Consider the following 14437-nt stretch of genomic DNA (forward strand, 5'->3'; position numbering starts at 1 on the left):
CTGTTTCTGTACGTATTTGCTATTATTATTATTATTATTGTACAGCGCCGCGGAATATGATGGCGCTATATAAGTGAATAATAGTAAATCTAGTGAACTATTTGGGGACACGCTGGGCGAGCCAAGCTAAGATTTGGTGGGTAACAGATGTCTCCTGCTTTGAATCTGTCGCTGGGGGGTTAATATCTTCTGCCCCCCCCCGAATGGGACCGTGTTGACAATATAAAAGTGTTTCCTTATGCTATGAGGTCATCCTCGCTTAATCCATCAGGAGATCCGATCCCCGCGCAGGCAGACCGTCTATTATTTTAGGTGGAAACTCCCGAAAGTTGAGAATAAAAATAAACGAGGAATAACCCAGATCTCGAGACAAGAAGGCCGCTCTCGTGTTGCCGTAACAGGTCTCCGTGTCCTCTCCGTGTCATCTCCGTGTCATCTCCGTGTCCTCTCCGTGTCATCTCCGTGTCCTCTCCGTGTCCTCTCCGTGTCCTCTCCGTGTCATCTCCGTGTCCTCTCTGTGTCGTCTCCTTGTCATCTCCGTGTCCTCTCTGTGTCCTCTCCGTGTCATCTCCGTGTCATCTCCATGTCCTCTCCGTGTCATCTCCGTGTCTCCAACCCAGCCCGGCTTCTTCAAACGAACGCAGATCCTTCGGGAACATTTCGGAATGCTGGGAATAAATGTTTCTCCGGAAGGAATTGCGAAGAGAGAAGAATCCTGAATGCCAAGCGACGTGAAAGTCTTCACTTTGGTTACATTTCATATATTTTATCTACTAAAGGCCGGTCCGCCGGATGCTGATTGGTCCTTTGGCTCCGGAATGTAATCAGTTTTAGGGTTTGTTATAAAGTAGACCTTTTCTAGATCAGGTTTAACCCATTTTATTCCGATCCAGAACGTCCACCTTCTGCCAGAGACCGCGGAATAACTTTACATTTCTTACAAAGTAAAGGATTGGCCTTCAGTGGTCTGAGATGGACAATGAGGGGTTAAAACGACCAAGCCCACCCATAGATAGAAAACAGCTGACATTCCTGGCTCGGAGACCCCTGTGCCCTTAATCAGCACCTTCCTCTTTCTTCCTCTTTCTTCCTCCTTTCTCCAGTCCCGGTTCGCAGGCTTTGCCTTTAGGGGCTTTGGATGAAAAACAAAACTGGTTGAAATTTTGAGTTTCATTTACAAAAGAAAGACAAAGCAGCCCTTTATGCGCAAGCAGAGAATAGAGGGGTCTGAATGATCCGTTACATTCCCCCATTACTTCCTTTTCTCTGATTCCTACCCCCTACTCTTTACTATAACACAGAATAGCGGACCCTGTTCATGCGCGGAGCTCTCGAGTTATACATCAAAGACCGCCTGCAGCTGGCGAGGGTCCACCTTGGGGGGGGGGTTCTAAATTCCCGTGCAGGCAGGAAGCCTCTGCCATTCCAGATGGGTGCGCTTGCAACCCCCATCATCCTCAGCCAACCAAGAACCCGTAAGCTGCGATGCTCAGAAAGCAGCTGGACCTTCAGAAAGTCTGGTTTAACCCTTTAAGCAACAGCACACAACAGATGTTCAGGAAAGTGGGGCAATGGAGCAAAATCTTTTGGGAGGCATTACACTGACCCCTGTAGTGTCCCTCATTATTATTATTATATTATTATTATTGTTAATATTATTATTATTATTATTATTATTATATTATTATTATTATTATTTGTATTATTATTATTGTTAATTTTATTATTATTATTATTTTAATTATTATTATTGTTAATTTTATTATTATTATTGTTAATATTATTATTATTATTATTATATTGTTATTATTATTATATTATTATTATTTTTATTATTATTATTGTTAATTTTATTATTATTATTTATTATTTTATATAGCGCCATCATATCCCGTGGCGCTGTACAATCATAAAAACATATAATTATGGTTCTGATCCAAGGTTTGATAAGTGATCTTATCACCACAGCAACCAACGGAGTTGTTCAATCAGCAGGAACATTCCATCGGTTGCTACGGTGATAGGATCAATTTTTCAAACTTTGCACCAAAATCATGTTTGATACACAGGCTCACCCGGCTGGAGTCCACAACATAAACGCTGGTATATTGCAGTTTGTACAGCGCTGCAGCATATGATGGCGCCATATCACCCAATAAATAATAATAATCTAAAATATAAACTATTTATACTAATGATCCTGAGCCGCGCTTAACCCATAACTCTGCGCCCATCACTCACAGCCGGTGAGTGTTATCTCGGCCCGAGCTATGCACCTCTGTATTGTGTCATGAAATCCACCCCAGCCCAGTGTAATAGTCGGTTGATGGGAAGGTCGCCACGTGTGACCTTGTAAGAACTTATTAAAGCCCCAAGACCCCGAAGATCTTCCCCACATTGCCCGTGACATCATAAAAAGGTTAATGCGAGGAGCTTGTTTGCTACAAAAGGTCTTTAGTGTCCTTTTCAAAAGGATGAGGTTTTACAGATCCCAATAGAGCCTAATAGACCCCCCTCCCCTCCATAAATATTTACAGCCCCCAAACTTAATTAACCCCGGCCATTCATTACAGCTTGTCTACATTCTACGCCTGTTCTATCCACAGAATAACTCCCATCCGGCCCCGTTTAACACCCAAATCCCTCTTTTTAAACATACAAGTCTTGCTCAGTCTCTCATAATTTACAGAGAGGGTGGCAGATAAATAGAACAGCCTCCCAGCAGAGGTGGTAGAGGGTAATACAGTGAGGGTATTAAACATGCATGGGATAGGCATGTGGCTCCTGAATCTCAGACGAGGCCAACGACTGATTAAGGTTTGAGTCGTTACAGCAGGAGGAATGGGCGTCAAGATGGGCCGACGGGGGCCGATCTGCCCGCAGATTCTAGTTTCTATACGGACAAAGTAAGTTGAAAATAGGAAGCTGTAGGAGGAGTTTCTATTTATTATCATTTATTGTTTTATATAGCGCCATCATACTCCGCAGCGCTGTACAATGTAAAATGGGAATAATATTTGGGAGTGGATTCATTAATGCTGGATCCGGCAGCAAAGGAGGAAAGAAAGCCGAGGTCACGTCCAATCCGTCCACTCCGGGGTCTGTGCTCCTTGTTTTAATCTGTTTTAGGGTATGGGAATGCCGGGGGCCGTAACAGAAGGGACGAGGACAATGCTTGCTGTTTGCTAAGCTTGACTTGGACAGTAATTAGAGCGCTCGCAAATAGCCGGTGAGAGCGTCTGAGAGCGGCAGGGAGTGTGAGCTCAGCGGCCGAGCGCCTGCTGGGATGACTTTTTCATTAAAGCTGGATTTTCATGGAGTCCAGAAATTTGACAAATAACTGACCCCCCCCCCCGTGGCTGGATCTTTACAGGGTGGAGCAGAGACGCCGCGGATCCCGCCGGAGGTTATTTGTTTCCCATCCCAGTTGTGAGGAATCCAAGCTCCATTGTTGTGTCCTCACCTGGGAACGAGGTGGGCAGATTGGACGGGTCGCGGACCCCTCACCTCCTTGTGTCCGTGTAAACAGCTTTTGCCTCCCGGCAAGCAATCTGGAAGTTTGGGGAAATTTGCCGTTTTTCACCCAAAAAGCACAAGACTCTTTTTTTTTACGATTCATTGCACATTTTTAACAACAGGAGGGCAGAAAAAGAGATCGAATGACTCCAAACATCCCTCGCCTCGCCATACCAGCGCTTACAATCTCCTAATCAAATCTCCTGAACCTTTTGGCGAACTTCCCTCCGAACCTAATATTTTAGGCCACTTTGTGTTTTTTTGCCAAGGTGTGTATTTTTTGTTTAACTCTTCCAACTCCGCATGGTGACTTGACCCGCAATCTCTCTACAACGCGCCCTGTTCCGCACGCCGCCTTCTTAATATATTATACACGATATAAAAACTTCTTACATACGACCCGAAAGCCGCTCATTCATTAAAATAAGTTTTATAAACCATGCTCTATTTTTATGGTTTTTATGCTAATTCCCATCGGTTTCCCATGATCCTTCGCTGCAGATTGCTCGAACCTCGCGCTGAAAGCGATCTCGTCGATGCCAATGGGGGGATTGGCACTGACCGTTAAAGGGTTAAAAATCCAATCTGCAGGAGCCGAGCCTACGGCAGAAGGGGATTTGCCATTAACCCTTCAGGGCCGCACTATGGCGAAGACCAAGGCATTTCAAACCAAGGTGGTGTTCATTAACCCTTTCCGAGCCCCAAAGCAGTTAAAAGGTCCATATACAGTAACGAGGAGCTCCCGGGGGTGGGGGGGACCCGGCAGGTTTATATCTGCCAGGAATGGAGATTAATGGCTGCTTCAGATGGTAAAATCCCATTCCGCTGACAATAACTCTCCCAGCAAAAACATCTAGAGGACGCGGAGCACTTTACCTTAATTAAATTGCTGGGGAAGGGGACGGGAGAAGGCAGGAGCCGGGGACGGAGCGGATACAGAGTATCTCTCGCCTCGGTAGCTGATACAGTATCGCTGCTGCTTAGCTGATTGCTTTTAGGCATTAGATTTGTGACTCTTTTTATTAGCAGGTAATTAATTCATTCGTTCGGGGTCATCGCTCAGCAGAATGGCTTAGACTGGAAATCTTCCCTAATGATGGATGAAAGTCTTGTGGAAAAAGGTTTTACAACGGGGGTGGGGGGGCTGTTGAGGCTGGATTGACGAATGCAAGATGGTATGGCCCAACTGGTGGCATCGGGACGGACAATGAGGACAAAGCTTGGACAGCCCGCGAAGAAGCCCTCTCCACCGCCAGGCTGGGACAGGGTAACAAAGTGACAGACAGAGAAAAGTTGAGTTATTACCTGGAACCAGGATCAAGAGCAAAAACACAAAAAACCCTAAAATGTGGCATCATAGACCTCTGTCGAGGTGTCTCTTTGGAGCGCTGAGGGTCTCAGCGACCCCCAACCATGAGCGTTACAATTTAGACGCTCTAATCCCACATGACGTTGCTATCTCGCCAAAGCAGGAGTCCTGCCAGCTTCAATGTCACCTTTTAATTCCAATTAGTTTCGTTGAATGGTTCCAGGAAAAAGCGGCGAGCTCTAGAACCACCTAGAACCCCCCCAAATATATCATCCCATTAGATCATTACGTTTTGGGAATAAAGTTCTCTTATTGCGCCCAACCTGCGCCTGCTTTTAGTTTTTTTTTTATTATTGGGACAGATGAGGTTAAAAAGTGTGTGTGGCAAGTCATAGCAACCAACTACCCCGTATATTTGTGAGACTAACACACTCCGCCTTACACAACATTCTCGCGAGCGGAATCTGTAACGTAGAATAAGCAGGCCATTTAGTGGCTTATTTTGACCTTAATTATTGTAAAATTCATCAAAATATCACGTTAATGGTGATGCAAGCAGCCCGTGGGACCCCCCCAAGCTGCTCATCGCGCAAAACAGACAACAAATAAACAATAAACAACAAATAAACAATAAATAAATAATAATGATAAATAAATAATAAATAAATAATAATGATAAATAAATAATAATGATAAAATGTCCGGGGACAGACCGGGGAACGACTCGCGATTTCGTAGATCAGTCTCGTAGATCAGATCACAGAGGGTCTGTCACCGACGCGGCAAACAAACGGTTAAATGTATTTATTGCGACTATAAAAGCCTCCTCCGGACTCTGCTTCCGGGATTTGAATCCACGTTCTCCTGAAGATATTCAGCGTAGGGGTATTACCCCGGGAAAGCTGAGCTGAGTGGCAGGTGGGGCAGAAGCAGCATAAAGAAACCCCACCCTAAGAAACTGTAATATAGAACCTGCCAGCAGATCGGCCCCATTTGGCCCCCATCCAGTCGCCCCTTTCTCCTGCTGTAAAGACTCAAACCTTAATCAGTCGTTGGTCTCGTCTTAGATTCAGGAGCCGTATGTCTACCCCATGCATGTTTAATACCCTCACTGTATTACCCTCTACCACTTCTGCTGGGAGCCTGTTCCGCTTATCAACCACCTTCTCAATAAAGTAGATCTTTGACATTTGTTCTCAATATATCCATAATCTCCGAGTTTCAGAATGGCCAACGGGACATCAGAGCGTGGACGTAGACCTGATACTAAGCAGGCCATGCAGTTATTCAGCCGGCAGAGCATGCGCGATAAGCAATGTGAGCTACGCTGCGCTGGGACGTATTATACACGCAGGATAACGGGGAGGAATCTAAACCGATACAGATGTAGAGTCCCAGGACTTGTACAGAGAGACGGGGAAGGACGTTTAAACAACCTCTGCCTCCCGAGCACAGATTCCCCGCATCATTTACGCTGATCCTGGAGGAACGCTGATCTACGAGGGGCCAGAGGGGGCCAGCATTCAGACCGTATTCACGCACTCATTCCTACGTCGTCCCCATGCGCAGCGCATGCCCTCCCCGCACCGCCGGCGCTGCCAGCCTGAAGGATTGATTCGTCCCGTAAAGCGGTAATTACTGCGCGAAGGTCGCTCCTCTCACGAAGACGCCGCAGAAGCCATAACGCACCATATGTGCCACACATGAGGGGCAATCACCATGGAAACCAATGGAATGTTCCTGCTGGTTTCCCCCCACATTTAGAACTTTGCACCAAAATGTCTACAAATACGAACCAACGAACACAAACCAATCATTAAGCGAGGTCTCCGCGCACCTCCTCAGGGAGTGAATGGGTTAAAACTGAAACGGCTAAAAAAAAGGGACTGAAAACTCATCACATGCAGAAAAAAAATATATATTCTTCAAAATCTAAAAAAAGCAAATACATTCAAAGAAAAAAGAGGATTGGGGGTCCCCGGTTTCTGGCGGAGGGGTACGGAGGGGACTCAGAGACCCCAATAACTTCACAGACACAACGAGGTGGCCCAGCTTGACGCGTCACAATGTATCAAGCGACCGTGGCCAGGAAACACAGTAACAAAGTCATTCAGCCTGAAAAAGACTTCAATCCATCAATTCTACGAATCCCTCCTGCTTTTCATCCGAAAGAAGGCAAAAAAAACCCAAAAATTAAGCTATTCTTTGGATTTTGACACTTAAAGGGGAGGAAAAATTCCTTCTAGACTCCAAAAGGCGATCAAATTCAAAAGAAGAGCTAAAATATTCATTGGGGGGGTCTCAATGCAGATCTTCTGCTCCTGGCGGCCCCCCGGCTCTACGTTTCTGGTGAAAAGTAATTACGAGACCTAAGAATAAAGAATTCTCTGCGCTTTGAGGATCGGGGTCCCTGCCGCACTCACCTTCTCGTCGCTCCGGCACATGCGCAGCACGAAAATCCAGGACAAGACATATTTGCCCCATTGCAGAAGCGCGCTGAAGCAGCGGGTCCAACATGCCATTATCTATCCGCTGGTTTCGGGGCAAAAATCCCACTTTCCCCCCCCCAATAGAGCCCGGTCTCCGAGCTTAGAGGGCAAAGTCAACTCCAGCGCGTCCCGAAGCCCCCCGCTCCGGTTACCGGATCTTCTCTGTTGCCAACCTGCGTCTGCTCATTCAGACTAATTGTCTCCTAAACGTCTTTCATGCTCCCCCCGGATCACCTCCCTCTTTTCATCCAGAGCTGTCAGACGAGGAGGTCCGCCGACCAGCAGCCGTCACTGAAGTGCGAGCTTCTCGGACGGAGATGAACATCTCTCCGTTGCAGGACCTGCAGTGATGCCCTCGCCGCCCTCGCCGCGCACACCGGAAAGCGCATGCTTCTCAGCCATGACCGGCCCGGCCAGCTCAGCGCCGGTTTCCCAGCCGGGTCCCAGAAAAGATTGAAGCCCAAAACCTGGGCGCTGACCGGACTGACGGAGCGAACGCCTGGCTCATAGCAGCTCTGCGGGGCGAGCGTGTGCGAGTGTGCGAGTGTGTGAGTGCGTGTTTAGGTTCGGATGAATAACCCCCCCCCCTGCGATACTCAGAATCAGCCACAAGTCCTGGATGTGCTTTGAATTTTTATAAGTCCTCTCTGGTCGCTCTCTGCAGCGCAGGCCTCGTGCGTCTCCTCTACAGGACGGCACTCAGCAAAAGCACCGCCGGGGTCCCAGACCAGTCCGTCGGCCCCGCTCATCAAGCCTGCCGTAAAGACTCCAACCTGAATCAGTCGTTGGTCTCGTCTTAGAAGCCATAAGCCTGTCCCTCACTGTACTGACCTCTACCACCTCTGCTGGGACGCTGTTCCACCTACCCACCAGTAAAGTATTTCCCGGCGCAGTGAGCTATACGTTCTGCCAGCTCTGCCCTTCCCGCAGGGGATGCTCCCTGACGTATCTTCGTTCATTTTATTTCATCCTCTATGAGCTTAATAACCCGCGGCTCATCTTACGCACCCCCAGGAGGAAACTCCTCACGTGCCGTATGAGTAGTAAATACGTGGGACAGCCTCCCAGCAGATGTGGTAGAAGCAAATACCATTAATGGAAAAAAAAAAAAGAAACATTCTGATTATGGGAATAAATGTATTCTTAAAAGGCGTGATTTTTTATACGGAATTTCATTGGCTGTCACAGCCGGTTCGTTAGGAATTATGGGAAATGTTAATAAACGTAGACACCGCGGCTGCTGAATATTTCAGAGTAAAATGTGCCTTAGAGACTTCTGGAATATTTTTTATTAATATGCAGGGTACCCAACCCCCCCCCCTCCGATGCGTTTTACCCGGGGGGGATAATATTTGTGATTACTGCCCCTTTAAAGTGTTCTGCATATAGATAGACAGAAAAGCCATATAGAATATATATATTTACTGCAGTGTTCTAATGTTTAACCCCTTAAAGCCAGGAGTGCCTTCAATACCCAGCTTTACAGGACATCAGTGCATCCGTTGTACAGCGCTGCGGAATATGCTGGCGCTATATGAAGCAATAAATAACAATTCCGAGATAAAAGCGCGTTTAAAAGGGCGAAGGGGTTTCTCCCGAGCTCTGCAGGTCGCCGCAGGGATATTTCGTTTAACCGCGCAGATGCTGGGCCCTGAAGGGTTTATATTGTGATCTACGGCAATACTGACTCTGAGGTCCTGGACGGAGCCCAAGCCCAAGGGTAGCCATCAAGGGGACGCTCGCTGCCAAGAGCCGAAACCATGAAGCCAAGGTACGACGGGCTGATAAGCGATCGCAGCCATTGCATTAATTACCCAGCGCACATTTCATCCGGGGAGAGACCCCCGAGGCTTCCGTCAGCGGGTTAGGAGGAGAAGGAAAAGCGGAAAAAGAGCAATAACGAGAAGAGCAGAAGACGCGTAACATAAAGCGGAGAGAAACCGGCGGCCGCCAGGCAGGAGTCCTCGGGATGGGATAGGGTTAAGGACAAAAAATATCAGGCATCCGACTCGACCCCGGGGGTCAAAGCTGTGCGCCGAGTACCAGCGTAGGACCCCATGCTTGCCTGGCACCACCATGAGTGAATCCGCAGGGCATGCAGGGTCCTAGAGCTAATAAAGACCCCTGCACCTGAAGCAGCCAATCACTGGTAGGAAAATGATGCAATGGGAGCAATGGGAGCGCTTCCGGTGCTGATCGCATCACATTAAGCCGAACCCCCCCCCCCCGGAATATAGCTGGGGGGTTACAGGGATTTTTGTATTTGCAAAAGGGACACCAAAAAAATTTAAGGGAACCTCTCAGTTTTTATATAAATTGAAGCGCGTATAATACCCGAGTCTGCCTTTAATGAAAAACAAATGTTTTTCCCTGATTTCCCCATTTTGGACCCCCCCCCCCATTGCATGTAACGGAATACGGTGTTAGTCCCAAGCGGGTTAAAGGTAATGCGCTGTTTGTCTGGGCGCCGTAACAAGATGACCGCGGGTTAATGGGGGGTTCTTTGATATGGCGGCCGATGGAGACGTCCCCCTTTAACGCTCCCCAGCGCCGGGCCGGCGGTTTGTTTTCCTGCGGCTGCTTGCGCGGCTCGGCATTCCTCAGTAACACCTTGTTAATTGTTAGCTCTGCGCTTGTAAAGTTTAACGCGCATGGAGCCTCGCGGTCACATGCCTGTGCAGTTCTAAGTTAACACCATAACTGCCGGCAACACTCCAGCAGGGTAGAGGTTAAAATAATGTGGCTACACTAGAAGCCCCCCTGGATTTCATGGGATAGTCCCGATAGAGATGAGATGGTTGGCGGGTATCATCTGATCACAGATCTGAAACATGGCCACCCATCCACAAGGCGGCTCTGTGGGTAAGGTGGGTGGGAAGCCACACCTCTAGCTCCACCCACCTCTCACCACACCCACTCCCAAACCACTAAATACACACTTGAAATGTTGGGGGGTCTCCTTGTTTTTATATCAGGGACAGGGAGACGCCGTGGAGGGACATGCGGTAAAAAATGGTACAAAATACCCTTGGTCACGAAGGGGTTAAATTTTAAGCACTAAGGTATGAACAGGATTTACGAACGATTCCTCTTACCTCCTAAGTATCCCTCATTTCGAGGGACAATCCCTCTTTGCATCCCCTCTCTCCTCACATGATGCCCCTCTCTCCTCCCCTGATGCCCCTCTCTCCCCCCTGATGCCCCCCTCTCTCCTCCCCTGATGCCCCTCTCTCCCCCCCTGATGCCCCTCTTTTCTAGGAGGTCAGAATGTTTGCTGGGTATGAGGGGATCGCAGGGTTCTACAGCCCTAAAAGCCCCGATAATGTGTATAGAAACAGCAGGAAACAGCTTTATAAATGAAACGGGGTAAATAAACCTCTTTGGAAAATTGAAATTTTGGGGGTATGGATCCATTTTAATTGATGGATTAACCCATTGCAAGCTGGTGAGGTAAGACTCGCATTAGAACCCACAGATAGTTAATGAGTTCAAATCATAATAATAGATAATTCTGTCCGATTTTACTTGTCATTAAAGGATCCGCCGCCGGCCGTCTTGTTTTGTCTCAGATTCATTAATCTTTTCAAGTTAGGGAGCCCGAGATGAGGTCTACAGCGGAGCCGCTTACCCTGATTAATGGCGGCAGCAGAGGCGCTCTGTAAATAATAGTACATCGGAGAGAAGACTAACGACCTTTGGTTATAAGACAACTCAGCACAGATAATGCGGGAGCCGAACCGCACACAGAGCTCATCGAATACCCCGCGAAACGCCTGTGTTCCAATGGCCCTTTATCACTCCCATCACTCCTGTGTTCCAATGGCCCTTTATCACTCCCATCACTCCTGTGTTCCAATGGCCCTTTATCACTCCCATCACTCCTGGGTTCCAATGGCCCTTTATCACTCCCATCACTCCTGTGTTCCAGTGGCCCTTTATCACTCCCATCACTCCTGTGTTCCAGTGGCCCTTTATCACTCCCATCACTCCTGTGTTCCAATGGCCCTTTATCACTCCCATCACTCCTGTGTTCCAATGGCCCTTTATCACTCCCATCACTCCTGTGTTCCAATGGTCCTTTATCATAGCACTGGGGATTATGCTTGGTGAGATTTTTTTCTCCCATGGAAATTCCCTTTTAACTCTGAGAATAAATGACATCATAATTGTTTTGTGGTTTTCAGAAAATTACAAAAAGAAGGAAATTGGTCACAGAATCTTAGAGTTTGATATGGAAAGGAAATAACCGCGATAATCAAATGACATCAAGCAACTCATAGTTTTTGAAACATTATTATTAAAAACGAAGTTATGTGGTATTTGCTGAGTTTATAATTAACTTTATCATAAAAAAGGTCTGAGATCAACTATTGGGGACGGACAGCAGATTATCAGCCAACCCTACAAGTTATTAGAGAGGAAAAATCTCCACCAAAATATCGGTCTGATCCTCAGCTCAAGAGAACCAACAACCCCAAGCATCACGGGCTTCCTCGGCAGGATCGGTTTGGTATCCCTTTAGGCACAAGAGAGCAATGAGGTCCTCGTCTGGACTCACGTTTACCCCAAGAGATCCCCAAAAAGTGAAATAAAATCCAAAAAAAGACATTAACTATCTTTCCAAAGTATCACCCCAAGTGTTAAGGCGAGTCCAGACGAGGACCTCTACCAACCACTGATGAGGCCAGTAGTAAGAATCAGCAGCCGGTTATTCCATATATCTGACGGCCGGCGCCGTGGGCTTCTTATCAGCACGGAGGATACAATTGTTGCAAGACGCCTAAAATCTGGATACATCTTTACAATATATTACTCTAAATAGGTAATTAAACATCAATTATTATTAATATTGTTTCTCCCATACCTGGCAACTCTCTGGGGTTTTGCCCCAATCTCAGGGTGAAGGGGCAGATTCTTAGGGTCCCACAGTCTGGAACTGCCCTCCTCCTACCCCCCCGCTATGATCGTATATTATTGGTGCGTTTGCTCCCAGTATGTTATGGTTGATATACCTGCTTGAATACAGGTGATTCTATCAAGTGTAATCTTTAACTAATAGGTCAAGGTGTCCATGAGGGCCGGTATTAGAGACATCCGGGTGACGCATTTGGAGAGCCAATGTATAAAGTCTATTAAAGGGTTAATCGTTAAAGAGTCTCAGGGTCAGCTCATTAAGCAGCACGTTGCCCTTCCATGCCACCCCGATGTAGGGAATGTTAAAGCGGGGTTAATATCCTGTTGATGGCGGAAGCCTCGCCAGATCGAGGAGTGTGTACACAGAAAGGCCGCAATGTGCACCGCACCATGAAGTCACGGGACGCAGCGAAGCAACACAGTTCCACACGTACACAGACACCGTGCCGGGGGGATACAAAGTGTCATACAGAAATCTGCCCAGTGCCCCCCAGTACTGCGCCCTGGGTGCCTTTAAAACTTGGGAAAAGAGGCCACAGAAGTCTCCCATCCCTGCAAATAAAATCTCTTTTTTCCCCCAATCCCCTTAAACAATAGAGAAAAAAAACAATGGAAACGCAGCCCTTAATCCCAGTAAACTGCGCATGAAACTGAAGCCACGGTCCTGCCCCCCATCCAAAATATTCCAGCTACCCCCTGGGTGAGTCAGCCCCTGGCACGTCCCCCAGACTCTGTCACCACTCACCTCTTTAATCATAACTTCACCCCCCACCTCCCCTAAAACACCACTCCCCCCTATCCAGTGTACCAAAAGGTGACATTTAAAGTGACGTGTCGGGGGCCGACAGCTGAGAAAACACTCGGCGTAAAGGAAGCTGCTTACCGGAGCGCCAGCTCAGCGCCTCTTCTGCCCTCCGCCAGCTCTTCTTGCTGGAGCGACTTTGTTTTCTCTGGCAGGGATCGGACCCGGCCCGGGGGGTACGAGCCCGGCACCCAGAATAACTCTTGGCCAAGGTCCCTCGGAGACCACAGGCCAATATTGTCCCTGTTACTGAACAACATGCAGCGCTTACACTGGAATGTACGGTTGATTATTAACCGAGAAATGTTACACGTGTGACAAACCCTCTGTGTGTTTAACCCCGCGAGGTTTCTAGGTGTCAGTTCACTGCGCAAACACTTAAAGCCACAGTCACTTGTAGCTGCCGATACATTTTAGCGCTCGCCGGCACATAACAAGCGCTTAACTGATAAGAGTTTGCGGGTTTCTAAAAGCAGAAACAGACAAAGCAAAAAAGTTGTGAAAAGAAAGAAAACGGACCCAAAAAAATATTAATTTCACCCAAAAAAAAAGCTTAACTGATGCCCATCCATCTAACGCCAATTAGAATTTTGCTTTGGTAAGTAAGAGATAAAAATGCAGAAAGAAGGACTGGTAAGAAAAGCACGTTTTACCCCAATAAATACTGGCAGGAGGCAGAAATATGAAAGAAAAAGGGTAAAAAAAGGAAATTTTGAGTTTTCTTTGCTCTCTCTTTAAAAATGATCATTTTCTGCATTCGTCTGATTGATTGGCCGAGTGCTGAGTACCAGAAATCATTTATCTCTCAAAATTGGCACTTTTTATTGTTTTTTGCTCATGTTAATATATTTAGACCCCCGGATGGCACAATGCGAATGAATACGGGGCACCGAAAATGAATTTGGCTATTTCTTTTTTCTTTTTTTGCGTTTTATTATATCTTTTTGCTCGTTACAATGTTTCAATGCAATTCATAAAGAGCCCCGTGTTTTGTAAACAACAATGTTGCCAAATAAACAAGTCACAGAAAAATAAACCAAGAACAGAAGCAATTAAGATACTGGAGCCGTGGGAGTTCCGTGCTAAAGTGATTCCGGTGCAAAGTTTGAAAAGTGGTCTTATCGCCATAGAAACCAATGGAACAGCCCAATCAGCAGAAGCTATCGATCGGTTTCTCCGGTGATAAAAAGAAATCACTTTTTAAGTATTTTATTCTATTTTTTATTAGTGCAGAATGTATTAGTTCCACAAGAACATAACATGGAGGGTTCTGCTAACAGCCGGATGAATTCGGTGAGGATGTTGTGGTCCGGCTCAATAAGACTGACTTAGAGATCACTGGTTAATATTATCATTATTTATTTTTTATATAGCGCCATCATATTCAGTAGCGCTGTACAGTGGGTA

At 46.9% G+C, this 14437-nt stretch overlaps 1 long non-coding RNA gene across 1 annotated transcript; it reads right to left on the bottom strand.

Moving 5' to 3' along the window:
- Positions 1 to 1083: 1083 nt before the first annotated feature.
- LOC128501942 (uncharacterized) lies at positions 1084 to 13302 on the bottom strand. Its single transcript, XR_008355071.1, has 2 exons — positions 13112 to 13302; positions 1084 to 1132 (listed from the first exon to the last, which is right to left on the bottom strand). It is a non-coding gene; the product is annotated as an uncharacterized LOC128501942 (long non-coding RNA).
- Between the last annotated feature and the right edge of the window lie 1135 nt (positions 13303 to 14437).

The sequence above is a fragment of the Spea bombifrons genome, chromosome 7 (assembly GCF_027358695.1).
Source record: "Spea bombifrons isolate aSpeBom1 chromosome 7, aSpeBom1.2.pri, whole genome shotgun sequence".
Lineage (NCBI taxonomy): Eukaryota > Metazoa > Chordata > Amphibia > Anura > Pelobatidae > Spea > Spea bombifrons.